At 30.8% G+C, this 26,928-nt stretch overlaps 1 protein-coding gene across 1 annotated transcript in view; it reads left to right on the top strand.

Moving 5' to 3' along the window:
* Window positions 1–26,928, top strand: part of LOC148284787 (FMRFamide receptor-like) — a 589,885-nt gene that overhangs the window by 488,824 nt on the left and 74,133 nt on the right. The window contains exon 5 of the mRNA XM_088234890.1: window positions 26,192–26,261. The gene's annotated coding sequence lies outside the window, so the exon portion shown is untranslated. The remainder of the gene's footprint in view (window positions 1–26,191; window positions 26,262–26,928) is intronic.

Here is a 26,928-nt window from a genome sequence, read left to right on the forward strand (position 1 = left end):
TTTGTTCAGTATTTGAGCGTACATGTGGGCGTTTTAGGAATTGCGAGGAGAAAAGTAGCCAAGGAACACTCGCAACAGACTAAACTCCGTTCTATCAAACATATGCCAATTGGCCGCAGGTTGAGGAAACATATTTTGAACGCTCATGTTTAATCTAATTATATACCCCAATGACTATATCAATTATTTTTATATCCTTTTTCGGCGTAATATCACGATATTTTTTTTCATTTTATTTATTCATTTATTTTTTACTACTGAAATCATTGTCTTTAACAAACTGATATAAATAACAATTTTAATCTGAAATAATTATACTCCGGGATTAAGTGATTGCGTCTGCCCTAAAATACGGGATCGTTTCACATATATCGTGCTATCATGCCAATACACTTGATCCAATAAAATTAAGGTGGGTTGTTTCTTTTTTTTTTACATATTGCAACAGAGATGAAGAACATTTAAGAGAAGGTAATATAGAAGTCTATAAGCCCCGTAGATGCCTAGACTTCTATATTACCTTCTCTTAAGGTTCTTCATCTCTGTTGTAATATGTTAATATAAAAAGCTCCCAAGGGAGTTGAATCTAGTCTTTGTCTACAAAAATTTTGACAAACTCAAAATATTGTTGATTATTTTTTTAGTTTCTTGCGGGTGAAATATTCACTTAAAAAAATCGAGTGAAAATTAGTCGGCCTCATGGTGTACTGGTTCCTGTGTTTACCTGCCAAATTAAATGAAATATTTATTTTAAAATTAATAACCAATGCACTCTACGTTTTATCGGACTGGTTGAATTTTTACTGTGTTTATGAAAACTGCTGTTTGTTTATGTAATTCAGTTTCGTTTACGTCTGCTTAAAATTTGTCGTTTTAAGCTTCAAACGAAATAAAAAAATAAAAGAATTGAACGTCAAATAAAACGCTTTTTATGAGGGAGAAGAGAGTTTAAATTTTTCGCTTATAACTGTTACTTTTAACGTAAAACTGAAATGTACTAATATTACAATATTTGTGTACTTTTTTTTATTTAAATTTGTAATAAAACACCGTTTATATTTCAGATTGTAAAATTTCAACCTGTCAATTCAACAATGTTAAATAATTTTTCTCGTTGAATCACGCAATATAATTAAATAATTTCCATCATTTTTGAGGCTATAAACATATATACGGCTGTCAAGTGTGCGCTCGCTAACATGTAACTATAAAAATATTTTGTAGGTAGGTCTTTTTTTCTATATGTATATTTTTTTATTTATGAATTCTTAAATCTATTACATTTTACATTTTAAATCAGTTGTGTATCTACCTATTTTAAATTAAAATTTGTGTATTTTTTATTAACACTTTGAAAAAAAATAAGTATCCTAAATAATACAAGCAATATTATGTTTTCATTTTTATGTATTACTTGTATAGCGCCATTTTTGTAATTTGATTTAGTATTTACACTTTCAAACGATCATTGTTATGATTTTTTTTACATTGAAAAGAGAAGCATATTATTATTGTAGATAACGTATACAGCCCATTTATTTATTTCTTTATTTAATTATTTTATTTATTTTATTTTATTTGGGAAATCAACAGTTCAACATACATATTTTTAGTAAACAAACAGATATAGTGTATAAACTCAGAACTAATAACAAATTTCCACATAGTATACAAAGTTAGTAAAGAAAATATATTACATATCAAATAAATACATACAATTTATACATTTAAAAATGTTATTTTCATGTACTCAACAATCAAAGATTTTTTAATATTTATTTTAAGAACATTAAGTTACTGTAAATTGGGCGGGATAAGGACAAAAATGCTTGAAGAGAGGCTAAGGAAGGGAGGGGAGATGTACATATTTATTATTATGATGTCTACTAAGTTACAAAATACATTTTTAGTGTAAATTTTAAATCTGACAGAGTGATGTTTGTGAAATCTGTATTTTTAAAATTTGTATTGTACATTGAAACAGGTGGTACCGTCTACAAATCCTGGCTGGCACATGAATTGTTATTAAACCAAGCATCTCTGTACAGTCAACCATTCCTGTCATAATTTTGTAAAGCAGTAGTTGGTCCGCACACACTCTGCGGTATTGTAGAGAAATGATTCCATGGAAGGTGGAGGCAGTGAGAGTAGACATAAGAAATACCGGTTTTGTATTTAAGATACTTAATAAATTTGTTTTGATTATTCTACTTATATATATGGCATACTGGGGATTCCATATCTGAGAAGCGTATTCCAAATTTGGATTATCAAAGAGAATATTATCCCTAAAGGGCGCTTTAAAGGGTGATTCATGCATGTTTTTTATTTATTTGTATTTAGATCTTAATTAGCTTAGGCCCTAAGCGCCGATCAACTGAGGCCTTATAAGGCTATTAAGACAGGATCATTAAGGCCCGCAGGGCTAATTAAATGTGGCCTGAGTTTACTAGCATGGAACAGTCGGTAATATCTATAAAGCTGCAAGGCTCTCTGTACACATCACACTGAATAGGCTAAGGCTAAGATGAGCCGGATACATTCAGAGAATTTCGTCATCACGGGTACGAAAAAAAGTTTTAGATGCGCATCCAAGAGGCAGAAGAAGGGTCAGTTGACCCAGGCTGCGATGGGAAAATGACATAGAAAAGGATGCATTACAACTACTGGAATTCTCCAACTGGATGGTTGCAGCTGATGACATAAGGAGTTGAAGGAGAAAGTTAATAGAGGCCAAGGCTCGATATGGACTGAAGTACCATTAAAGAAGAAAAGGAAATAACAGTTGGCAATAGTCGGCGATAGCTTTATCGTCTTACTTATTTTTATAAACAGCAAAAAATAAATTTTGAGGCCCAAAGGGGAGATATTTTAAGATGCTCAAGATCTTAATCAACCGAGGCCCTAAGGGCCTATTAATTGAGATCTGAGAGGCCGATCAACTTAAACCTGTAGGGCCGATAACATGAGGTAAATTTTCAAGCGTGTAACAACGTGTATTTTTTTCACAAGTGTTTAAAAAAAAATACATATAACCGTTTTCAAGATATAAATAATATAATTCAAAAAGAAAACTTTACGTAATATATATTCAGGGATCAAAGGGTTAACATGTTATCCCACATTAAGCATGAGAGATTATCTGAGAGGTGTTTTTTTGGTGTGGTATTTCGTTCCCTTTTTTTCATTTTAACTTTTCGCCTAACATGTATTATTTATCTAAACAAAATATCATGTAAATAAAAACATATTTTATAAATCATTTTGAAATACGTTTATAGATAGTTACAAAGATGGATAACATTTTTGAGAAAGGATTTATTTATTTATAAATCCCTTTTCATCACAAACATTTCGTAGTAAAATAAAGTATGGATAACAAATTATTAGTTAAAAGACTCACGAAGCCAAATTACACGGCTTGTCGGGGAAGATCCTTTTCAATTTATTTTCTATCAAAACCAATAAAAATGAATACTTCCTTTTAGATTGGTTGGTTATCGAAGGGTCAAAACACGATGGATTTTATTCTTAGGTTATTAATGGGAAATGGCTGGAAACATTCGAATTGATTTACAAATATAATATATACTCCTACCTTTATTGTAAACGATTATTTGATAAAAAATATATTGATTGAGATTGAAAATTTAAAATATTGACCTAACAAATTGGTTGAAATATTGACCAAATGAAAATGAATCGTTTCTCGATATTTTTTCCTTGGCAGTAACGAGATTTGATCCTTGATTTGTAAATATTTTTTTTCGTAGTGTTCCTGACGGACTGACGATTGGATCAAGTGTATAGTCAAGTCTATGTTTTAAAATAATACGAGGTCTGCCTTTTGAGTTATTAAGAAAACAATGAAAGAAGTTGTACAATATGTTACAATATGGTATTGTAGGATGGGGTGGGGTGGTGCATATGCCAATATATGAAACCCTCCTCAAATAGTACAAAAATTAATTATTAAAGTAATTTTAAAGAAACCCTTAACATTCAATGCGGAAAGTCCATAAAAAATATTTAAGGTTTATACAGTATTAACATATTACAACAAAGATGAAGAACATTTAAGAAAATGTAATATAGAAGTCTAGGCATCTACAGGGCTTATGACCTGTCAATGGCTGGTTTAAGTGGCCACTTTACACACTGTGTAACATTCAACATTCTGCCTATATTTGAACATCTATATTCCTTCAATTCTTTCATCTGTTGGTGTTTGCGAAGTTAAAAAGCTGAAACCCTTATTTATGCAGGTGAGATTCATCTAATTGAATTATTTCACCTACATACTAGGCAACGCCTGAAAATGTAATTATTTATATTTCTATACTTCTTCATGGACCAGGTAATTTATCAACAATATTTTGGTAATTAGATGATAATCAACAGACTTAAAAAAACCCTCAAAGATTGCCATTATTGAGTATATATTATAAAATAACACTTAATCTATACAATCTTAAAGTCTATATAAATTTACAAAGGTATAATTATGGCATAATCTAGGCGGACATGGTAAGTGTGTCATCACGAATCAGGAGTGACAACACCGCTTGCTTCTTGAATATTTGCCTTTGCTGTAGGAAAACATCAACAGTACCGTTTAATGAGATTTTTTTCACAATTCTCAGGATCCTTGGCAGAGAGGAAAAGAATCTGATGTTTGTTTTATAATTTACCACATCAAAAACAGCATTTATTTATTTATTCATTATTTTTCTCTTACAAACAATAATTAATAATAAAAAATAATGTCTCTTCACTGGGGTTACCCGTGCCGAGGACACTTAACAATATACTTCTTTTTTTAAACATATTTTTACATTTGAGAATAAACAAAGAAGGGTGAGTTAATAAACAAAGATAATTAACAAAATATTCTGACAGTTTGAAACACTACGTATTTATGTTTACAATTAGTTTATGTGCATCTATATTATTTATATTACAAAATGCACAAAAAACCTAATATAAGCTATACGCTTGTGGAGCAGTTGATTCAATATTGGTTTGGGCGAATGAGACAATCCATTTTATTTCTACCTGGCTTCACTATCCTTTTTATTATAGCCGTTTTGAACATTTTCTCGTTACTAATTGTTTTAATAGATAGTGGAAGTAGGTTTTAGATTTTAATTTAATAATACTCAAAATCCTTTTGTCCGAAAGTGTCATTAGTTTGTATTTATTTAATTTGTCTTTGTGTTGAGGATCTAGTAATTATCTGGTACGCAAATTACGGTGAGGTACATTAAGGTTAATCTGAGCAAGAATATTATGGGCATCTATACAGTTAGATATTAATTTGTGCAAGAATATCAAACCAGCCTAAATCCTTCTGAATTCTTGACTAAAGTGAAAATATTCTAGACGATCATAATAGTTAATAGTAAAATAGTTCATTATGAAAGTATTTGATTTAATTCTAAATATTAACGTTTTAAAAAATTACGTTGCACCGATTCAATCCGCGTTATATGAATATTATAATTAGGAGACCTTATTATCGAATGTCTTTCTCGGTTATCTTCGTTTTTTGCATCCATTAAACATTCGTATCGTATAAAAATCTTGGGATCAATAAAAAACAAATGTTTCTTATAAAAACTCAAAAAAAATAATTTTATGTGCAATTAATAACATCTTTCCAATTTTTTTAAATATACATTTTTAGTAAATGCAGCGCGGGTGAACGATAAAAAAACATTTACGGTCCTCACTTTTTTTCTACCTAATAAATTAAAGATTGTAAAGGCTGTAAATATGCTCATGGCAAAGATCTACATTTCGCTGAAAACCGCACGTAAGTCGGTTCAGTAGTTATTCAGTCCTTCGAGGGTACACATACAAACATTGTCTTTAATATATATGTTTATATATATAGATGACGAAATTTTTTTTTTTGGATTACCTATAAAATGAATCATAGCTCGCTACTGGTCATAAACTTGGCAAAATGCCAAAACTTCCATATAATAATAATAATCTTTACAATCTATTGTGCTTTTTTTTCGTGTTTGTGTAGTCACTCAATTATATAATTTATGTCGGGAGTGGTGAATATATTTTACATTTAAATAAATAAATAAATTACCCTTACAAAATTATTTAACACTGTTGCGTACTTTTATAAATCGCGTTAATATTTACCACTCTTTTGCGATTTAAAATGTGCTTTTTTTAATACAAATTTATTAAAAAGTCTTTTTCACAAGGATAATCTTTTCCTAAAAAGACCAAGGATTTCATTTTTTCTTTGTTTGCACGTCTCTCAAACATTTAAAATATCACTTTTATTCTTAGAAGGTATTGTAATATACTTTAAAATCAAAAGTGTGCAAATTATAAATAGTAAGAAGCTTTAGTCGTTATTTTTAGATATAGGAAAAAGGAAAATTTAATTTTAAATTTAATTAAATACCAGTTTTAATCACACAACAAAATTTACATATTTTTAATTTCGCTCTTATCCAGAAGTTCAGTTCAGTTTACCCGTTCTTAAATATGTATATTTTTTCAAGTTAGTTTTTTTGTTAACATAAATAATCAGCAATAATAAAAGGATTCCAATGCAAATAACCATTTAATCCTTTTTCCTTTTCTTCTTCTCTCTTCTCGGACAATCGGCTTCCACACCATTGCCTCAATTTTTATTCTTTTCAGCTTCATTTCTTTAGTCATCCCCACGTTTTTCTACCCTTCCATCTATGTTCGTACTAAAAGAAAAATAACTCCAGCCCCTCATCCACAAGATTCAAGATGTGAATACTAATATATCAATAAAATAAATACAATAACTTTGTTTTTATTCACTTTTTTTTTTCTACCGATTGGTTTTAAAGCGACAAGCTTCTTTATCAAGGTATACCTAACTAATCAATTCTATTCTATTTTATTTTATCAATATTGTACTTGCACTAATAAATCAAGTCTTTTAGTCTTGTAAGGATGGGAAGCGTAATTTGAGATGGATACGCTCAAAACTAGACAAATATAATTTATTTGGTCATTTACAATATATTTCTTTCTATGAATCTTATAAATTATTATGATTTTATTTTAAAATATGCTTTTTGCTATACACATACATTCATTTTTTTACTATGACTTTAAATACGTTTCTTACTATGTATTCTGTTAATATTTCGCATTTCACTGAGTTTTAAAATATTTTTAAATACATTTTTATATATTTTTAATATTTTTTACTATGTTTTCACTACATTTATTACTTTGTTTTTATTATGTTTTTGCTTCGTTTTCCTACTACATTTTTACTATGTTTTACTACATTTTTACCATGATTTTACTCCAACTGTTTTTATATATTGATTACTATTTTTATATTTTTTTTAATGTTAAGACGCTATAAGCAGCGGGATAAATAACCCTAGTTAGGCAGTCAAAGCAACTTTGTATAAATTATAATTTTGTGTATTTAATATAATAGGATAATAAATAAATTAAATAAATTGCTTTTTTAATTTCTAAGATTTCCAAGTTGTCTAGTTTTTATATTGTATTTTCAAAATTGAGAACTCCTAGTCCAGTGTTTTTATTGAAATTAAGATTTTTGAAACACAAAGTTTTTTTATAATAATAAATAATCATAATATTAGTGCTTCAACTATTTATAAGAAAAATAATTTTATGTTAAATTATTTATAAATCAAAAGGTGAAATTTGAATCGGGTTGTGGTCCCGTGGCTAGTGTTGTGGACTAACGGGCCAGAGGTCCAAAGTTCGAACCTCACTCTACCCCAATTTGATTTTCAATTTCTAATAGTGAGTCATTTACAACTCGTTAAAATGGCCACAAAAAATTTAATATTTGGGTCAATTATAAGAACGCTAATATTTCTTTTTTTTTAAAATATAAAATAATAATAATAATATGTTCAAATATAAAAATAATCTGAGTAGTGTGTTATTAAAAATATTTTGAGTTTCTCCGCATGTTTGTAGATAAAGACTAAACCCCCTAAGGTGTTACTAAGGTTGAAATATTACAACAGAGGAAGAAATATGGAAATCAAGGCATTCACTGAACTTTATGGTTTAAGTAACCAGTTTAAACACTTAGTATCGTTCACCATTTTGTCTATGTTTAAACATCTATATTTCATTCATTCTTCCATCTGTTGATTTTTGTTTTGTATTGCGTTTTTATATTACGCGAGGTTAATAAGGTTGGTGGATATGTCAGTTAATAGATTGGCCGATAGGTCTGAACCAGGATAATGCCAGGTTATGATTAGGTGGATGCTTGGTTTTCGTCTTGAATAGGGTGGTTCGCGGAAAATATTGAATTTATGAACAACGGTTATCTCGTGGGCTTAACAGTTTTGAATTATTTGGCCGCCGTAGGGGTGGTGGCGGTTTTGGTTCTCCCGATCAGACTTGTTTCTTTCGGTTTACTAACAAGTCAATGAACTAACATACCCTATCGCCGTCTGAAAATGGTTTTTGCGAGGAATCCAGTACTATGACGAAAAGTAATTTCGCCTGAGTTCGATAGGGATCATGTTAGGATCTGTGTTAGGATTATGCCGGTAGTGTCTTGATAATTTGATGTTCCACTGTGATTTGTTATAGATACGTATTGTTTTTCTTCTGTTGAATGAGTGCATGTTGTATAGGGCAAATTATTCTAATGTTTCCTATATGTATTTGGGTTTCGTGTCGTTCGATTGATTTGTTTGTATTACTGCGTTCTTCTTCCTTTCCGATGCGGGATCTGGAGCGTGCGGCGGCGGTCTCAATTTGGAACTAACACTGTATTCCTCCACCGTAATACTGGAAAATTAGAAAAAGATGATTGTGCGGACCATGTGTATTTGATTGATCACAAACTGACAATACTGCAGTGAGGGGTACAATGAAAGTTTTTAAAGTTTATTTGTTTTGTTATTTTCGCGGTTCGATTGTAAAGAAATATTAAATTTTCGCTTAATTAGTTTTTAAAAAAAAATTGATATTGATATGCAAAACAGAAGAAAGACTCAAGTCTTTATGAACAGTTTCGGGAGAGGGGTGGATGCTTTCATTGTATCGCCGTCTGAAGTGGGAAAATTTGATTGAGGGTGAAAAAAAAACTTTATATTCTTTGGTTACTCTGACGGCGATAGAGGCAGCATTGAAAGCAGTTAATGTAAATTCTTTAAAACAACGGAAATCTTTTGCAAACAAAAAATTCAAAAAAAATGATAATTTACCGTTCATTAAAGCTAAAAAATTTTTTTTTTTGCAATGTGCGGATCTGAAAAGCGGCCTCACGACCTTAAAAACGGATTGTCATGACTTAGTTAAAAATAGCGGTAATTTCAGATTATTTACTCAGTTTGTCAGTTCTTAGGTTGAAAAATGGGAGATTCTCAGGGGAGATCTATAAACTGGTGACTGATATTTTCGGAATTCTCGAATTTGAGATAATGTGCAAAATTGTTGATAAAATTTATAACTGTCAAAACAGTTTAATTTCTCTGAATATTTACTGAACAAATATTTTGTGCCGTTCTTACCCATCAAAAGGAAGTAGTTTTAATTGCCTTTCGTACCTTTTGGCGTTAAAATTGTCAAACAAATCATTTCACTGTGACTTGAATAATTGATCAATAATGATCTAATTTTCTGCTATTAAAATTTGAAAAATACTATAATGGACATAGTTTTTTGTCCAAATTTGTTGCACCAGAGAAGGAATCATTTTTAAGGGGGGAGTATACGGAAGTCTAGGTATTTACTGGGCTTATAACCTGTCATTGGCTGGTTAAATGGTTGGTTGGAAGAAATTGCCATTTGGCAATAAGCCCGCCAATGTACAAATAATATTATGTACAAAAAGTTAAGTAAATAAATTAAATTGGCCATATTATGCACTGTGTAACATTCACATTTCCTAAACTCTTCCATCTGCTGACATTTCTGAAGTAAAAGAGCTGAAACCTTTATAATAAAGGTGAGATTCCTCCGGCTGTAAATTTGACTGTAAAGTAAAGTTTTAATTTTTTTTCTCTGAGGTTTTTAACCATTGCAAATCTCTAAGATTTTTTGATTTGTGAAAATATTTTTTTACTCCTGTAATAAGTCTTTCTGCCGCGTTGAATACAGATTAAAATTTATCAGTTTGGTATTTTGAGAGATTCGCATTCAGTGTAGCTAATGTAAATCTATCTCGTCTTGGTCTCGAGTTCGATTCCTGTCAGAGTTGACATTAAATATTTATTTAAAAAGGTGTTATTACACTGGAATATTTCATACTTCCTGGACTGGCACGTGAAGCGTAAGACTGATCAGCTTACCTTCATGTAACAAAAATGGCCAAGATACGCTTTGATTGGTGTACCATTGTTGTGTCCTATGCACCATTAGGTGCGGAAAAGGAATGATAATGATGATGTGCTAAATATTTAAACTCATGAATTTCATATCCCTAAATTAATATTATTTACAAATTACAACATTGGAAAATTTTGTTAGGTATAAAATAAAATGTTTTTTTTTTTAAATTGTTTTTTGGAGTTGTATCACTATGATTCTTAACAGGCGATTCGAAGTAATTTTTCGTCCCGGATTGATTATAAGGATATCTTAAGACATTAATTACCCCGCAGTTAGCCGAGTGGCCTAGAAAACTCATTTCCGGAGAAGTAAAAATCCATTTCAAAGGGTTGAGGTATTTTTAAAAGCTATGTTTTAGACGTTCCATCACCAATTTAATTAATTTTTAATTTATTCATTTCTATGGCTGGACTAGGCTATGCGAAATCAAAAAGAAGCGGCATTTTTTTTAGTTCATTTAATTATTTTTTTGCTTGACAAACAACGAAAAATTACAAACGTACATAAATTTTTTTTTCATGGAGAACTTCAATGCTACGGGAAATTTTATATGAAACATGTTTTCTTTAGGCGACTTCGAATTTTATATTTTGATTTGTGGAAAACGCAGCAAATAGGAATAAAAAAACTATTTTTTTGCAACTAGCGGACCCGATAGACGTTGTCCTGCCCGAACATTGGCTTGCTTGCTATTAGCTGGTTCACCAAAGGTTTTTTTTTATTCCTATTTTTGATAAACTACTTGTATAAACTATTTTCAATAAATTTTACATGAGTTCGACATTACAACATTTTCGTTTCGTCATTGTGTGGTTTGCTTTTGCCCAAAGAAAAATAATCAAAAAGTGCAATATCAATAGCCATATATATTTATGTAATTCTTCTTTATGTGTGATAAATTATTAATATTCAAATATTGAAATTTAGTAGGTACCAGGGTAGTTGTTTATGGTCGAATTCCAGAACATACATCTATAGATATATTTTACCTGCCCCTTAATTTTTTTAAAAATAAATTTAGACTCCTTATTTCTGGCTGCGATACAATCCCACTTACTATTTAATGATGCTCACACTTACACACACCTGAATACTTACTCCTACACGAATACACATAAATACACATCTACACTTACTCTCATACAAATACACACCCTTTTGTTGTAATAAAATTTAATAATATTATGATTCTTATTTAGAAACTTTGCTGGTCTGTCTTTAAACTGTATTTTTTAATGTTACTAAAGCATTGTCGTATGTTTGTTTCTTAAAAATAAATAAATAAATAATAAAATAATTCATTTTCCAATATAGAATTCTTTTTGCAAACGTCAAACTCAGCTCTTCTTACCAACAGGGGTGCACTTTATTTATGAATACGATGTTCAAAACTGTATTGAATGTCAGTTAATATTATTTTATCATTTATGAAAATCCATAAAAAAAATACGTGGAACTTATAAGGAATTTAAGGAAACAAACTGATTGGGATCCATAAAAAGCTAATGGTATTATAAACATTTAAGAACGATTTTTTTTTCACAAAAAAACAACATCCTTCCATTTTTTTGTAATTCCATTTATGCCGAATGCAACCCTGGTAGGTCGATGAATAAAACATTTATGCTCCTAACTTTTTTTTACTGATTAGATTGAAAATTCTAAGATCTATTAACATCCGGAGCGCAAAGCTTCTTATTGTGTAAAAAATCGCACTTAAATCTGTTAAAGCGTTTAGGAGTTTAGAGACATCACACGAAGAGAAGAATTAAATAAATAGTTTTATTCCCTCAATTGAACGCAAAAAGATAAAGATATCAAAAATGCTCACTTTGGCCTACTTGAAATTCTTTATTGTTCAATACAGTTATAAGAGCAAGGACGTGTGACCGACTAGGAAGGCAAAACCCGAATGAATAGAGCCGGCCGCCTCGCGCTGTTAGCAACATAAACATATATTATAATATCAGCATCATTATCATCATTCTCTTTCCGGACCTAATGGTGCACAGTTCACTGGATTGGTTCACCTATCGCAGCGTATCTTGCTCATTTTTGTTACATTAAGGTAAGATCAGTCTTAGGCTGCAGGTGCCAGTCCAGGTACTAAGTATTCCAATGTTAAAACACACACATCTAATGTTTTTAATGTCCATTCACTCCACATGTCCAAACCAACGCAGAGCTCCTTTTTTGATTTTGTCGATAATGCTTACCTCAGCCTTTCATAATGTAAGGATCTCAACATTTGTGCATCTATCGTACATAGTTTTACCACACATTCGCCGACAGATCGCATTTCGACAGTATTCAGCCTACTTTCATCCCTGTTTTTCCAAGTCCATACTTCGCTCCCATACATCAGGTTCGGGACCAGGACTCAATTGTGAACTGCTCATTTTGCCTCTTGTGACAAACATTTATTTGCCAAGGTTGATTTAAGTGCACCGTTCACTCTGTTCCCGGCACTCACCCTCCTTTCAACATCTTTCAGTCATTCCATCCCTTCATTAATTTCTATTTTATTTTAAGAAAAGTTTGCGTTCTTATGATTTACCCAAATATTTCATTTTGAGGGCCATTTTTAACGAGCTGTAAATAACTCACTATTAGAAAATGGGAATCAGGTTGGGGTAAAGTGGGATTCGAACCACGGACCTTTGAGCTGTGAGTCCGAGGCATTAGCCACGGGACCACAACCCGATTCAAATTAAGTTAACTTTATACATAAAAGAGCCATGGTGAATATGCGAAAATAAAGAAAAATAAATCATTTATCAACAGTTTTGTGAATATGGGAGCACTATAATGAAGAAAGATAGAAATATGAGTAACGTTTGTTAACATTATTGAGGTTTCTTTTATCAATACAATTATTTATGTTCTAAATGTTTTGTTGAGTTTATTTGTCTTCTGTACTCCGAACCGGTTCTGATATCAAATTTCCAATTGTCCCGGTTTCAATTTAAGACTACATAATATTTTCCATTCCAACTGTAGCTTTAAAACATTGTTATTTTCTACGTGGAAAAACCTATTCGTGGAAAAATTTCTACTTATAATCTTGTTCGATTTTATTATATTTATTTTGATTAAAATACTTCAAATTTAATAAATACAGTATTTTCATAAATTAAGAATAGCGTGGAGTGTATATTTAAAATATAGTTAGGATTTTTACGATTCAAATGGTTTTTTTTTTCACAATGTGAGTTTGTCTAAATGTTGGTCGACAGGATGGATTTCCTGGGATTTTCCCTGGGGAGTTATTTAGCTCTAAATCTGTTGCTACAAGGATGTTTTTTTTTTGATTTATGGTAACTTAACATTATTTATTTATTTAATTTTACATTACGCCCAAGAGGCATTTACAAAAAATATACAGGTAAGTACAAACATAGTAAGTAATAATTTTAAAAATAAACAATTTTTTTTTGTTTAAATGTAGAAACCAAAAATCATGCTGCAATGCAAAATAAAAGGTGAAACTTTGCACAATAAAAAAGATAAATATGGATATAAGTAAAATGTAGGAATTGAAAAGCAAATTGGGTTGTGGTCCTGTGGCTAGTGTCTCGGACTCACGGACCAAAGGTCTGTGGTTCGAATCCCACTTTACTCCAACTTGATTCCATTTTCTAATAGTGAGTTATTTACAACTCGTTGAAAATGGCCCTCAAAATTAAATATTTGGGTAAATCATAAGAACGCAAATATTTCTTTTTAAAAAAAAAAAAAAAAAAATTGTTAATAACTTGTAAAAAATTTAAGCAACAAAAAATGGTATAAACAAATTAATGTTAAAAACAAATAATAAAAATTAGTTAACAGTAAGTACTCGTATATATATAAGATAATAAAAAAATATATGGTACACAAAAATATTTGATAAATTAATTTCAGAAAGAGATAAGATAATAATAATACACATCAAAAACAGAGAAAAAATTGCATGAAAAAAAAAGTTTGAATGTTATATTTATTTAAAATAAAAATATGTAAACTGTCTTTAAACGAGAAAGCTAGGTATCCCTAGTTAGGCAGTTTAGTACTTTAAATGTTTTTTTTTTTAATACGAATACAATTATTTATTTATTTATTCTTTTACATTGTTTGTATTCTTTTTTTATACAGATTAATGTTCACTGGGATGTCCCGTGCCGAGGGAAACATTTTACAAAATGTGAAACATGCCTTAAATTAGCTATTTAACAAAGTAAATATAAAAATAACAATAAAAAAAACGTAATTAATCCAATAAACCTAATTATCATTAATACAATAAACGAAATAAACTAAAATAATCATAAAAACATAACCAATTAAATATAGACCAATAGAACAAATTTCATAAACAGTACACACATTTTACCCTCTTGGCTGATCCACTCATCGATCCGTGTGCAACCCACCTCCACTATCCATTTCTTAATAGCACTTTTATATTGTGAGAACTTACTAATTGTCCTTATGGATAATGTAAGTAGATTGAACACTTTAGCCGGGTAGTAGGCCAATCCCCCTTGACCGAAGGTTGTAATTTAATATTTTATTTTTTTTGCAGCATCAGGGTGGAGTATCTAGTAACTCTTGTATTTGTAACGGAAGATGAAGAATAATGTTTACGTGCGTATAGTAACAGAGCTTTTTCATAAAGTTGTTTTATAGATTTTACATTAAGATTATCAAATAAACCGAGGGAGCTAGTTCTGATAAGGTATTAATGTTTATCTTATTTTATTAGTTTTAATTTAATTTTAAATCATGAAATAAGACACACATAATCACATTTTTTGGTGGGTTCTAACAAAAACAACGTAATAACAAGTTATTCAACACATATTTCTTAACCTTCTGTTTGAATTTTGATATATTTTCTATTGAATGTGTTTTATAACTTGAATTTCACTAATAATTATTTAATTGTATTTGTTGGTTGGAAGAAATACCCATTTAAAAAAAAGCCCGCTAATGCACAATTTACGCCAAAGTTAAATGAATAAAAAAATGATGATGATGATGATGAAACATCAGAGCCGGACGGACGTCGCGTCACTTGAGGTATTGTTGATTAATCGGGTTGTGGTCCTGTGGCTGTGGTTTGAATCCCACTCTACCCCAACTCGATTCCATTTTCTAATAGTGAGTTATTTACAACTCGTTGAAAATGGGCCTCAAAATTAAATATTTGGGTAAATCATAAGAAAGCATATATTTATTTTACTTAAAAAAATTAAATTATCTTAAAATGTGTTTTTGTGCATGTTATAAAATACCTAGCGCATGCGTACATGCTAGCCTACTTTCTATTCTTAAAAATGTCGTTTTATTTATTAAGGAAATCATAGTTTTTACAAAAATACAAGGTTCAAAAGAACAATTTTAAAAAGTAAAACCAATTTCAGATTTCACATTTATTCACATGATTATGAATGCAGGAGGAGAGGGAAAAAAACAATTCAATTCTGAAAAAAATATTTACAAAAAATATAAAAATTAAATGAAAAGTACGGGCGAAGACATTGTATAGCTCCAACTCTACTTTCCTCACCTCTTTCTCTGCTTCCATGAACATTTATATTTCTTAGTAAAAATTCACAACCAACAATAATTTATTGGATGAAGGTAGTAGATGTACATATGAATAAGTGAAAATTAAAAGTTTAAATTAATATTAAAAGATAAAATTAATAGTTAAAATTAACAGTTAAAAGTTTAGCAGGAGAAAAATTTAAAATGTCTTTAACAGATCTGATAAAAGTACGGTATTTACAGTGTAATGTGTCGATGTCACTAAAACTGACATTACATTACATTACATCTGTATTCTTCTATTTTTCACATAATTAGTCATTGAGTTAGGAATGTCGAAGAGTACAGATTGACGAGTTCTACGGACAGGGACTCGATATGAAATGCTTCTAACAATTTCTGGGCTATCAATTACGTTTTCAACAATTATATAGATGAAGCTTTTTTTAATTACTTAAAAAGAACCCTATTTGCTTCAATAATTACAAATGATTTTTTTCCCCTGTATAATATTTCTTGCCGGTTTTACACACAAACGGAGAGAGCTACTTAAGAATTTGTAATTTGTACCTCGCTGTAAAACATTTGTCTTGTAATGTAGTAATTTATAAACACAAACACTTTATCACCTTATCCCATTAAGGAATTAAAAACCAGACAGAACAAATGAAGCAAATAATAAATATCAATCTTGGTACTAAATAAATAATTAACCCTTTGATCTCTGAAGATAGATTAAATAGAGTTTCTGAATGTTTTCTTTTTGAATTATGTTATTTATAGCTATACTATGCTATTTAACCTATGCACAGAAGTTAATTGACGTTGGGTCACACCACATAGACGATGTCAACTCCTATAACCCCCCCGTGCCAGAGGGGGTATTTGGGTTCCCCCAGGTTGCATAATAATTCATTACTTTTTTTGTTATTCATCACATTGCTTTTATTTTTAGCCTAATTCAAATGGAAATAATATATGGAAAATATTTTTTTTTAATTCTGCTTAATTCTCTCAATAATGATTCACATTTGTCTTTGCTTTCTCCCGCACAAACAGCAAGCATTTTTTTATTATTTTTATATGGGAGTTGCTTTATTATTTACCTTGCTTATGATTTTTTATATATATATATATTTGGACCCCTGTATTTAATAGCCTTACGTGTCATATACAAGGCTAAGATACTCGAAAAAAATCGTTTTTGTTTGTCTTGGAAATGGGATGTTCGATCACTGATTTTGGTTTATTACCTTTATGAGTCCAATCACCATTGTTGCAAAGTTCAAGAACAATGGCGCGTGATAACAACTTTTAACTACAGTGTGGATATCTGTTAAGGATATTCCACCTTTCCTGCATTCTGCTTCAAGATTATGGCGTTGCAAACTTAAAAATGGGCACTGAAATAACAGGTGTTCGATACTCTGTGAAGAAATATCATTGCATGGACAACAGTCATCATTCCTTGATTTAACCCTATATAGATAACTTCTCATAGCTCCGTGTCCGGTAAAAATTTGGGTCGTTTCGAAAGTACTTTGGTGATGATGACGGAAATTTGCTGCATCAGCCGCCAGCGTTGGGAAAAACATTTTAGTAATTTTACCGGTAGAAGTTGCGTATAATATACAAGGTTTATATTTCAAAGGTGGATTTTACTGCAATTAAATTTCTTTAAATTTATCTATACTGTTGGGATCAGGAAGAATATTCTAATGTGAACCAATCAGGAATTTCTAAGTTTTTGCTTATGTGAAAAGGAAACCACTTAAAACTCTTCGGGAGAAGCCGGCCTGTTGGCAGCAGTCAACAGGCCTGCCGTTCCACTAGAGGAGTGTTTGGCAGTTTCTTCCCTACTTTGATTTATTTTACCAATTGCCTGCACTATATTGATCATACTACCTCTCGAGTGAGTTCTTTATTACCTATCACCGATGTCGCATAGATTTTCACCCAAACTTCTGCAACGCGCCTCCAGCTGTTGTTTTTTTTGTCGGAAAGAAAAATATTAAGGTACCAAAACAACTAATAATAACAATTAGTAGAGGCAGGCCAAAATTAAGATGGCTGGATAATGTGGAAAGTGGCATTAGAGCAATTGGCCTGACGAACTGGAGAAGAGCCGCATGGTGCAGGGAAGAATGGAGACATATTTTGGAGGAGGTCAGGGCCTACAACGGGCTGTAGCGCCACTAATGATGATATTTATATTTTTATTTATATCCCTACAGAGATGAGGTAGAATTTTTTTTTCAAATTCAGGATTATGGATATTCCAGCGTTTACAGGGCTTATGACCTGTCATTGGCTGGGTTAAGTGGCCACTTTAAGTAGGTACTACAACATTCCCCATTCCGCTTATTAGCGAATATCCACACAGGTAACATTTTTGATTTTTGTATATATGTTACGAATCGGGAAACCATCCACAAGCGAGTTGGAGCGCCATCTATGTATTGATATTGAAGTTAAGTATAAATAAAAATATATACCTACTCTCCCTTGGGAAAAAATCCAGATTTGCGTGTGTACAAGTACACGTACCAAAAATAATGATATTTATAGCTTAAATAAGGCGTTTTTTTTCAAACATTTGAAGAAAATAAAGAAATTGAATTTTCAATTGGTGCCGTCAGAAAATTGCAATATACATTGTAATTTTGGGTTATCCAAATGTTTGGATATCATAACTTTATTTTACCCCCTAGGAAATTATTAAGAATTATTATTGATTAAAATTGTAGTTAACACGGACGTAATACGAAATTATCAGAATTGTATTATATACAACATTCTAAAACGAAATAAAGACAGTCGAGACTCGAAACTTATATAGTTTCAGTTCTGGGTTTATACCCAGAACTGAAACTATACAATAAACGACCAGACAAAACTAAACATAGGACTCAGACAACCTTTATAAAAATGTTAAAAATACTATCATTAACAAAAGAATATGAATTTTAAAAAGAAAAAATGTTTTTTTTAATGAATGTAATAATGTAATAATGAATAATATAATAATGAATAATGAATAGTGTAATAATGAATGTAATAAATTTCAAATAAAACACAGTGGGTGAAATAATGCATTAAGATATGAATCTCACCACATCAATACAGGTTTCTGATTTTAAACTTAACAAAAATCAACAGATGGAAGAATTTAATTTAAGGCAGAATCGGGATTATTACCCAGTATGTAAAGTGGCTATTTTCTCTAAAACCAACCAATGACCGGTCGCAATCCCTAAACCTTAATATTTCCTTCTCTAAAATGTTCTGCAACTCTATTGTAATATATTAATCTTGACTACTCTCTTGGGGCTGAAATCCAGTCTTGGTCATTTGTTCAAACACGCTGAATAATGTATACCTTTCTGATTTTTGGTGTTAAATATTCAATAACGTATTTTGTTATAATAATTCATTTAATGCACCGACCAATTTCGGTACGCGAATCTTCCTTCATCGAGGTTTATAAAAGTTTGAATATCAAAAAACTTAAAAAAACGCGGCGCCCAAAAAAATCCTTCCATTTCAGATTTACCAATGTTTCTACTGAAGATTATGCCACAGAGGATTTACGATAAAAATTTCAAAACTTTTTACAAGTTCTGTCAAAAACAATTCGCGACTGCTCAGAATTCATAAAATATACATTATTCGATGAGACAATATTTTTAAATCCTTCTAGCATTATGGGATTTGGAAAATAAATTATTAATAAGTCCCTTACTCCACATTTTTTATATTTTTTTCTCATTGGTTATATCACTACCCTCCCAATCGAACTGTCATGTGTTTTTCTTCTTCTCTTCCACACCCGCTTATAAGTGGAGCTGTAGACATCGCCAGACGCCTCCTGGAGACCCCATTGCCCTCCAGCACTCTCGCCTCCTCCCAAGTCAATCCGGCGTTTTTTAGTTCCGCTGATATAAGGTGGTTCGATTTTATAACTAACATTGAAAAGTGTAAGAATTTTTTTTTTGACTCGGATAGTACCTGTTATAATAAATCATTATAACGGCGCTAAAACAGTGTTACTTGAAATAAAGTTTATTCATAAATACATAAAGAAAATAAAAATACATAACAGATATAATGATGAAAATATCAAACCTTGAACAATGTTTTGATTATGTCAGGTTTAAACGGTTAAGAAAGAAGTAAAAAAATAGTTGATATATTTTTTTTATCAATTATTGCAGTTGTGCCGCGATTGAAATACAATTCTGTGCCATTTGCAAATTGGGTGCAGATTAATAATAACAATTGTTTTTATTCCAGTAAAACGGCTAATAGTTCAGATCCTGAAGGGTAGACTGGGGGTTGAAACTCAGACCTCTGATCCGTTTACTTGGATACTCTTTTGTATAAATTTTTTATTTGTGTTTAGCTGGGCATTATATATCTCGTGGGAGCATATTGTATACCCGAGGGCCTATAAAAATAAAGTTTAGTGATAGATTTCAATAAATAAATACAAATAATCAACTCTTAAAAGACTGTGGTAAATAATCCCTTTGCGCGCGGTGATGTAACATCATGTTACCACTAGTAAAAGACGGAGTATTCTAAAATTCAGATATTTAAAAAAAAATAAAAAAACATGGAGGCATACTGTTTAATAATTTATTTTTCATAATTTATGCAAATAAACATATAATTTAGCCTCGTTATGGCAAAATAAATTAAAAATCACAAGTACGCCGCTCATGTTACGCGCTGTCATCCACCGACTAAAGTCTGAATCTGTTTTAGTCAACACCGGCCGCAGAACAACGTCTCTGTCTTCCTTGTTATGATTTCTATCTAAGTGCTTTCTCCTGTATAAGTTATCTGTAAAGATGTGTTGCTGAATTAGCGGACACTCATTCTTCACGTAGCAAGGATAAATATTTTTTGTATTAACATTTAGCATAGTTATATAAATTTTACTTTCCAAACCGGATATGAAAATGTCCATTTGAAGATTACAAAAAATACGAATTCATGGTGTTGAAAAATAAGAGAGATATAATATCAAGTCTTGTGTCCTATGTCGGTTAGTGTGACATCACAGCCACACAAGAGTTAATAAAATAACTTTGTTTTTAACCACTAATTTATTTCTTTTTCCTCCCACTGGTCTTAAAACAAACAAGCTTCTGCGTCAAGGTTTAGTTAACTAATTACGAAAACCTTGACAAAGAAGCTTGTTTACTTTGAAACCGGCCGGTGGAAAAAAAAATAGTTCATTGTTAAAAACAAAGTTGTTTTATTTATTTTTTTATAATGAAATTAAAATTATTTTTTGACAATTCTCGATGGAATTCCATTGTTATGATGTAATAACTTATATTTACATATAAGTTATTAATTTAAAAAATACCCGGTACACTTCCACTTATTTATTTTGACCAATTAGAGGGTGAAAGCGCTTATTGGTCAAAATAAATAAGTGGAAGTGTACCAAGTATTTTTAAAATTAATAACTTATACGTAAATATAAGTTATTACATAACCACAAAGTCAGTGCTTCAAATATAAGCAAATAATTAAAATCACGTTTTGCTTTGGTTTCTTGTTCACCATAGATTTCATAATATATTCTTGATTTAGTATGCACAAGCCATGCCTATGTAGGATTTTTTGTTTTAATGAATTAAGTGATATATTATGTAATAAAAAATGTACCAAATGTAAACGACAAAAATGCAAAAAAAAAACCAGTAAATACTCTGCTTGCGCTAACTAGTCAGAAGGGTTGCAAGAGACTCCCCCTTAACTAAGTTAATATTTCAAGTTGCGTTGCGTATGTCTAAATATGTAAATAACTCGTTTGTTAGAAAATTCGAAACTTGACTGCCGGTTTCCTTAATTAAACTCAAATGGCTTCTTAACTTCAAAACAATTCCTTAAAATTAATTTTTACTATCACAGGGTGATACTGAATATGATTGTCTAAATATACTACAATATATATGATGTTGTGTCCGTTTTTTTTTCAAATTTATAAATGAGCACCAAAAGAAAGAAAAAATGGTACAGGTTCGTCAATTAAAAAAAAAAATCTCATTTACAAGCAAGTCTGTTTTACATGCAATTTACAATTTACATACATACAATTTGCCTTTTAGTTACATGTGTCATTTTTTTTATTACAAGGCTTCAAAATAGAATATCAATCAGACGAATATAAGCATTTTCGACACCTCCAAAAATTTATCATAAAACAAATAAAGAGAATATATTATTGACTAATTTTTTGTAATTTTACTTTGTTGTGTTCATTAATATTCACAGTGTTTCAGAGCCAGTCGGCGAAACTTCAGAGGAACATTTCTCATAGTGAACTGAAAAAAAACTTTTAAAAATAATTTTAAAAAGACGTTTTTTTTTCAACACTTTTGTTTTTTTTTATAATTTGAAAACAGAGTCAATCCATAATTTCTCGGACTTGCCTCCCCTACCACAAACCCCTATCACTCCCCTACAAAAAAAACTATTTTTCACTGCATATAAAATATATTTTTAAACTAGAATATTTCACAGTTCCTGGACTGGGACCTGAAGCGGAAAAGGGCAATATCACATAGATACTACAAATACCGAAAAAAACATGTTTAATGGATTTATAAAAATTACTTGTATTTTCGAAATCTATATGAATGTTCTGGAGAAATGTTTTCATACATAATTTTAAAAATAAAATTGTTAAAAAAAACGTGACATGTTTGGACTTGACAATTGTGACGTCAATATTCACGACTGTGTGACTACTTTCTATTTTAATTTAAGCGGTCACAAACAAATTTCAAAATTCCGAATCGTGGCGTATTGCGCGGCCAACGCGAAAAATCGTTTTCGCGGGAATTAAAAATTGTAAATTTTAAAATATTTTTTACGCTCCTTATAAGTATAAAATCAAAAATAGTTTTCCACCTATTTGCACCCCACCATTCCAGTTTGCAAGCGCTTTTCTCATCATATATTCTCCATAAAGGTTAAACAAATCTGGCGATAGAAAACACCCCTGTCTAACTCCATTTCACACTGACAACTTTCCTAATGAGATAGAGTTGACTTGTACTGTTGCCGAATTGTTTATATATAGGCTTTTGATAAAATATACAATATGTGTCGGTACTCCCATTTCTAGTAAAATTTCCAACATACACTGCCAATTCACAAAATCAAATGCCTTTTTGTAATCTATGAAACATTGAAGGATTGCTATCTGGAACTCTCTTTTCTATTAGTAGTCAGATGTTAAGAATTTCTCTTCTCAAGAATTATTTTGTTCCTTTACCTTTCACAAATCGTGCTTGTTCTTGAAGAATATGTAGAAGTATTTTGCTGACATGATTCATCGGTGTGATTGTTCCGAAGTCATCTCACTTTTTTGTTGAACCATTTTTTTAGTATTAGAATGAAAATTTACTCAGCCCATTCTTTTGGCCATTTTCCGTTTCTCCGTGTATTGTTGCTAATTTTTTCCTGTTTGCTGACGACACTAAATTATTTTTAAAAGTTAAGTTTTAAAATAATTGTTTGGAATTACAAAACGACCCAAATAACCTAGTGGTGTTGCCGTTACCAGTCATACTTACACACTGATAAATGATTCGTTATTTCGTTCACTGGAAACAAAAATAAAATTCTATTCAAATCCAAAATGAACGATTTTTGTCTTGTCCGGAAAAACGAGCTGAGAGATTTTGGTGTGATTATGGATGAAAAACTCTCATTCGATTTCTATATTCAGGCGTGCGTGAATAAGACTTAAATAAACCTGGGCTTTAGTATACGTACCACTCAACCATTCAAAACAACCGCATCCGTACAATTTTTTTATGATGCATACGTTCGCAGCCATTTTGAATTTGCATCTGTTTGGAATCTTCGAAATTCAATTTATATAAATACAACAACTAGACAGAATACATAATAGATTCTTTAAGCTTCTGGATCGTAAATCTCATATTTATTTTGACTCGTACGAAGACTCTTCTTTATTTCATAGTTTAACTTCCCTTACTAAACTTAGAAGCATATAACTGAACCGTCTTTTCTCTTCAAAATTTTAAACAATATATTTCATACCTCTTAATGCGTATATCAATCAATTGTCCCGTAAAGTAGACACAAGTTAAATTCCATTAAAGTCCATTGCCCAAAAAAAAAATTTGTTCAAAACTTGTTCATTTATCGTAGCTGCTAATTTATCTTACTTTGTTCCCATTTAGATATTTTTAATACAAAATTTTGTGACTTCAAAAAAAAACTTATTTATACACTGTAAAATTTAATTCAATTTATTTATTTTAAATAATAAATAAAAAACAAACTTTAATTTAATACGTACATATTATAAAAATACGTTAAGGGACTCTTGTCAAAACAGTAGGAGAATCCTGCTCCGAAAAACCCCTTCGGATATATGGAACATATCAACATCCAGAGCGATGTTGTTCAGCAAAGCGGTAGCCTTTTCAACAGGCACAACCATCGGAAGGTTGGTCCTGTATATTGCAATATGAAACAATCTATGCGGACGCTGTCTTAGGTAATTATCAAGAACATACAAACCAATACTCATCATAATCTCCGAATTATCGATCATAACGTGCAACAATCGATAAAAATGTGTAAACAAATACACATTCCTTCTAGTTTTTAAACTGTTGTTGCCAAGCATACCCTGGAGAAACTCGGCCAGGTAGAGCCAAGGATAATACCCGCACTCTCTCATAAAGGGATATCTCAGAATCTTCATTTGGATTTTCTCTATTGATATATGTCGGATAAAATGAAACATTTGTCAGTGTGTTAAGTTTTTTTACCTTTTATTGTATTCATGTTTTTATTATTTTTAAAATTTGAACCAGTCAACTTTATTATGAAAATCCCTTTTCTCCACTCTTCCACTTTATTTCCTCATTCCTTAACTTTCATATTGTTGTGTTATATATTATATAATTTTTTCTCTTTACTGTGTAACATGTTTTCTCATTATATTTGTAAAAAACTTTAACTGGATGGTTGTGCTAGTTTATACATTTATATAACAACTGTAATTTACCTAAATAAATTAAAAATTAAAAACATCTCGTGAAAACTTTTTGTACATTCTTTAACAAGGCGTCTTAAAATGTTTGCTGGTATGGCATCACATCCTGGAGATTCATTACATTTACGAGTAGTTTGCGTATGGCGTCTTTAATTGCGGCCTTGGGCCATTTTAAATCTTAACATTAACCAACTCTTAAATTTATTGAGAGTCGTTCTATTATTTTTATTGTTTTATTTTACAGACTTTAGAATTAAAAAAGGAGGATTTTTAATCAGAATTATATATAATATAACTGAAATAACTAAAGGAAAATCTTGAGAGACTCCTTATGGAAATTTTTATAATCACCGACAGAAATATGGATGCGACAAATATTATTTTTAAAGATACTGCTTTGTCAAACGAATTTGCTATGCAGAAATGCTGCAACATATTGCATTTTTAATGGTTTCTCACAGATAAAGAGTTTCTTGAAAATTTTTCGCTTTACGCTTCAACGAAAGAACTAGAAAAACGTTTTACATCGAAAGATGTGGAAAAATATTTCAAGCATCTTGTTTTTTTAGGAAATTCAGCAGTTTTTAAATACTGCAAAACAACCAATCATAGTCATTTTCAAAACGCAATTAACGGTATCTTTGTGTGCGTCTGAAAGGATGAAGAAAACTGTTATATATTCAAAATACAACCTGAATCTTGGACGAGAGTTATTGACTTATATGACTACTCTTAGGTAAAAATCCGGAAAACGGAAATCAATCGGGGATAAGTCCACCTATTGCTTTGAGGTTCGGAGTTTCATACTTCGCTCCGATATATAAGGGTTGGCACCAGGACTCCATTGTGAACTACTAATTTTGCCTCCTGTGGCAAACATTTTATTGTCATGGTTGATTTTACACCGTTCACTCCGTTCCTAGCATTCACCCTCCTTTTAATATTTTTCTCAGTCATTTTATCCCAAGTAAACTTGTTTCCCAGATACACAAATTCCTCTACCCGCTTCAGTGCAACCCCATTACATTTAGTCATACTTTCATTTCTTTAAACACATTCGATTTATCGACATTCGATTAAGGGACATTGATTTTTATCCTGTTTTCAAATATGTATTCGGAATTTCTTCATCATCAACAGAATTTCGTCAAAGCCATGGACAATACTCCCGATTTCATGTACCTCAAACGGAAGTTTCTTCAAATTAGTAATGCAAAAATTAATATAGGAATATTTGTTGGTCCACAGATGCGGTCACTATTGCATAGGAACTATTGAATCCGCTGGAGAATTCAAAAAACTTGCTCACTGTTTCTAGGTAAGTCAGAATGTTTTAATATCGAGCAGATAAGAATGCAAAAAGTATTTAAATGTTTATTTCTTGTTAACCTTGCGTGATGTAAGAAAAATTATTTCATAATTGAATTTAAGAGAAAACTTCCTATAATATAATAAATCAAACGCTGATTTGAGTCTACTGAACACTATATTTACTGCAACAGAGGGGGAAAACATTATTGAGAAAGGAATATGGAAGTCCACTTCTCTTAAAATATGAATAAATTCCTAGGGAGGAAATCCAGCTAGTCTGCAAGCATTTGGACATAATCAAACACTGTTGAATTAACTACTTGGTAAAAGAAGAAGTATAAGAATTGGAAAATTGTTTTCAGGCGTTGCCTAGTAGGTGATTTGGTTCGGCCGGAGGAATCTCACCCACATAATAAAGGTTTCAGCTCCTTTACTTCACAAGTCAACAAATAGAAGAGTTGCGGAAATGTGGATGTTTAAACATAAGACATAAAAAAAGTTTTTTTTGTTGCTCATTGATTTTTTTTTTTTTATTTACAATTTTTAAAAACCCGTCAGGGTTACATACGAAATTTTATATTGTCTAGTCATTTTATGTCTTGTCTAGTCTAGTTAGTTCAGTCATCATGTGCTTTTTCAGATTGATTTTAAATTTGTCTCCAGTAAAAGTTTTT

The sequence above is a fragment of the Micrasema longulum genome, unplaced genomic scaffold (assembly GCF_059751315.1).
Source record: "Micrasema longulum isolate JH-2025_06_02 unplaced genomic scaffold, ASM5975131v1 h1tg000089l, whole genome shotgun sequence".
Lineage (NCBI taxonomy): Eukaryota > Metazoa > Arthropoda > Insecta > Trichoptera > Brachycentridae > Micrasema > Micrasema longulum.